Below are 4,621 nucleotides of genomic sequence, written 5' to 3'. Positions count from 1 at the left end.
ACTGACCAAGATTTTATCTAGACAGAACACTTAAATATCACAGCTTTCCACTGCAGCCTACACAATATTAAAAGACTGACCAAGATTTTATCTAGGCAGCTTTATTGGCTTCTAAATATCAATCTATTTTCCTCATTACTCAATTTGTAAGTTCACGTTTACAGATTATAACCTTGAAGTTGATAAACCTTTACAATAAGGCTAAACCTGTATTTCCCCACACCATTCTATTACCTTGCCAAGTTCTCCAATGAGGAAAAGTGTCAATAAAGAGGGTGATGAAATGGCATCTCTGCTTCTCTCTGGAACAGTAAACTTTCAATACTTTTCTAAATATTTAATCGGTTCCCAGGGACTGTGGGACACCTGTTTTCATCAAGTCTAAGCTTTGGAAGGATCTACTTATCCAGGTATTTACTTGCTCAACAACTGTTAAAAATTATATTTTTCAGCAATTTACTTAATTACTATGCCTCATGTCACTTTTACTTGCCTTTTCTCTTTCTGTCTGGTGGACAGGAGATATTAGAAATGACAAAGGGGATGACTGACAACTGAATAAAGCTTTCAAGCCATTAAGTCAGTAGTGACATAGAAGGTAAGACACAAGAAGAGAGAAGAAATCAGCATTAATTCAGTAACAGAAGGAAAGGGCACTTCGTTCTATTAAAGATTCTCCAAGCCACCAGATCAAAGCTTCCTGCCACTCCCCACTAATTGACCAGCACCTGCACTGAGTGGTAAGGTTTCCATCCAAGTCAGGGCTTGGGGAATTAACAATCAAAATTTTAATTTGAATCTCCAATCTTCCTTTTAAAAAAAGGTATTCCTATTTTTTTAATTTAATTTATCTTATTTTTTTTTTTTACTTATTCACATATTTAATTATTCACTTTACTGACCCCCCCTCCAAGCAGCCCCTCCCACAAGACGTCTCCCATCTTCCCTCCCTTTCTCCTCTGAGTGGATAGGGTCCCTCTGGGTATCCCCTCAACCCTGGCACTTCAAGGCTCTGTGAGACTTGGCACTTCCTCTCCCACTGAGGCCAGCCCAGCTAGAGGAAAATATCCCACATACAGGAAACAGATTTTGCGATAGCCTTCACTCCAGTTGTTCTGAACCCACATGAAAACCAAGCTGCATATCTGCTACATATAAGCAGGGAGGGAGGCCCAGGTCCAGCCCCTGTATATTCTTTGGTTGGTGGTTCAGATTCTAAGAGCCATAAGAGTTAGGGTTAGTTGACTCTCTTGATCTTCCTGTGGAGTTCCTCTCCCCTTTAGGACCTGCAATCCTTCTTCCTATTCTTCCACAAGAGTCCCCAAACTCCATCCACTGTTTGGCTGTGGGTGTCTGTACCTGTCTGAGTCAGCTGCTGGGTGGAGCCTCTCAGAGGAGAACATGCTCCTGTCTGCAAGCATAACAGAGTACCATTAATAGTGTTAGGGATTGGTGCTTGCCCATGGGTTGGGTCTCAAGTTGGGCCAGTACCTCAGTCTCTACTCCACTTCCTGTGCCTGCTTTTCTTGTAGACAGGGTAAAATTGGGGTTGAAAGTTTTGTGGGTGGGTTGGTGTTTCCATTGCTCCACTGGGGTTCCTAACTGGCTAAAGGAGGTGGCCTCTTCAGGTTCTATACGTCCAATGTAGTGAGTCATAGCGAAGGTCACACCCCCTCCCCCACCATTGACTTGGGTGACTCCCTCATCCAGGGTTTCTGTCTCTTCCTGGAGATTCTCCCTACCTCCTCACCCCTGTCAGTTGCAGATTTCCATTCATTTTCATGGCCTTCTAGCCATCTCTCCTGTCCTTCCCAACACCTGATCCTGAACCCCCAACTCCCCTTCTTATCCCCCCTTCCTTCCAGTTGTCCCCATCCATCTACCTCTTATGACTGTTTTATTCTCCTTTCTAAGTGAGATTCAAGCATCCTTTCTTGGGCCTTCCTTCTTGTTTAGCTTCTTTGGGTCTGTGGAGTGTAATATGGTACCTGTATTTTATGGCTGGTATCCACTTGTAAGTGAGAACATACCATGCATGTCCTTTTGAGATTGGTTACCTTACTCATGGTAATATTCTATTTATTTGCCTGCAACCTTCATGATTTCTTGGTTTTTAATAGTGTAAATGAACTGCATTTTCTTTATTCTGCAATTGAGAGACATCTAGGTTGTTTCTAGCTTCTGGCTATTATGAATAAAGCTGCTATGAACATAACTGAGCAAGTGTCTTTGTGGGATGTTTGAACATCTTTTGAATATATGCCCAGGAGTGGTATAGCTGAGTCTTGAGGTAGAACTATTCTGTTTTCTGAGAAAATGCCAAATTGATTTGCAAAGTGTTTGTACAAGTTTGCACTCCAATCAGCAATGAAGTGTTACCCTTGCTCCACATCCTCACCAGCACATACTGTCCCTTGTGATTTTGATCTTAGCCATTCTGATAGGTGTAAGATGGAACCTCAGAGTTTTTTTTCATTTGCATTTCCCTGATGACTGAGGACTTTGAAAATTTCTTTAAGTGCTTCTCAGCTCAAGATTGCTCTGTTGAGAATTCCCTCTTTAGAGACTTAACCCCATTTTTAATTGGGTTATTTGGGTTGTTGGTATCTAACTTCTTGAGTTCTTCATACATTTCTGATATTAGCCCTCTGTCAGATATAGGGTTGGTGAAGATCTTTTTTCCAATCTATAAGCTGCCAATTAGTCCTACTGCCAGTGTCCTTTGCCTTACAGAAGCTTTATAGCTCATGACATCCTATTTATCAATTGTTGATCTTAGAGCCTGAGCCATTTTTGCTCTGTTCAGGAAGTTGCCTCCTGTACCAATGTGTTCAAGGATATTTCCCACTATGAGATTTAGTGTATCTGGTTTTCTGTTGAGGTCCTTGATCCACCTGGACTTGAGCTTTGTGTAAGGTGATAAGTATGTAATCTCTCTTCTTCCATCTCCCTAACAGCCTATGGGTTGGGTGGAACAAGCAGCTCTCTGGATGGTTTCTCTTGAGTTTCATTTAGAGTGACCAACCTTCCCAGTTTGCAAAGGTTTAATCCTAAAAATTCTGTCTCCTCCAGACACCTTCATCCTGTGGAAGTCAAGAAGGTTGGTCAAAAGAGTGTTAAAAGTTTTTGTAGTTTCATCTTCACCAGCAAGGAAAGCCAGGAGCTTTATATTGGCTTCACCACATCTTCATGCTCGTGATTAGTTCCTTCTCATGCCATCCAGGAGGCCCCAAGTGCCGTAGACACTGGGTTCTGGGCAAGCAAAAGGAGGACAAACACTCCAGGTTACTGTTCCATTCTCTTCCTGAGGCTCTTGGTTAAGTTAAAGACAAGGAGGCAGTCAGAGATTAAAACGTGACAGCAACTTGATGATATTTCACAGACAAATGCCAAGGCCATGCAAATTCAGCTTAATGCTCTGCTTTGAATGAATATAGAAACAAAAAAAAAAAAAAATAAAAGCCCGTGATTGGCCAAATGAGCTTCTGCTGTTTTTTTTTTCCTCAGGACAAGATGCATAAGAACACACTCAGGAAAAACACAGTCAAGCAAAGAGTACATAAGCTTTGTCCATCACAGGACATGTGCTTGCCAAGTGTGGTAATCATACGAGAAGTCACCCAATTGTATCCTACTAAGAAATAGAGATGAGCTTTAAAAATATAATTACATGAGCCAAGCTGGGGAATCCGGGGAGCTTCCAGCTCACACAATGAAGCCACAAAATAACTGAAGAATGACAGATGGGACAGTTAGTTCTGGTCCCACAAAACCCTGGCACAGTCTCCCCATCTCTTGACAGCACACCTCACACTCATCACAGCTCACAGTTTCTTGAGGCAATGGCCAAACCTATTTATGGACAGAGAAACAAAACAACATTTTTGCCAAAGCTTTTGGATTTCCAGGCCTTGTTTCTATTCAGCATTTCTCAAAAGGTTTCAATGCCTCCATGGCCTTTTCTCTTTCACTCTGTGGTAAATCCTGCAATAGAAACCTCCAACTGCAGCCAGATGAAGCTGAGGAAGGCCTACCTGAACCTAGGCCAGTGGCAGGAAGCATGGGACCTCTGAGTAAAGCCCCAGCTTCAGTGCAGCCTGGGTGACCTGAGGCAGGCCTGTTTCTCTCCTTCTTATTGGCCTGGAAATAGGAAGTGAGGCTCACTATGCAGAGTCTTTCCAGAAGAAGCAGTGCACTTCCATGAACCTTTGGAAAGATACTCACTTTTCACAGTGCGAGTGGCCCTGTGGTATTTTTTCTGGTGTCTCAGGATACTCTATATTTTTTTCTAATTAAAAGAAGAAAGAAAGAAAGAAAGAAAGAAAGAAAGAAAGAAAGAAAGAAACAAACAAACAAACAAACAAACAAACAAACAAAGGATTCCCATCTTGCACCAAAGCTTTGCTTCTGAGGGTTGAGTGACTTCTGGTGGTGCATTCGTTTGTTTATTCATCTTTGATAGACTATTTGCTAAGAGTTCTCTCTGTCTCTGTGTGTCTGTGTCTTTCTCTGTCTCTCTGCCTCTCTGTTTCTATCTTTCTGTCTCTGTGTCTCTCTGTCTGTCTCTGTCTCTCTCTGTCTCTGTCTCTCTCTGTCTTTCTCTGTGTGTGTGTGTGTGTGT

The sequence above is a fragment of the Mus pahari genome, chromosome 3, assembly GCF_900095145.1.
Source record: "Mus pahari chromosome 3, PAHARI_EIJ_v1.1, whole genome shotgun sequence".
Lineage (NCBI taxonomy): Eukaryota > Metazoa > Chordata > Mammalia > Rodentia > Muridae > Mus > Mus pahari.
Note: the sequence above shows the minus strand (reverse complement) of the source record.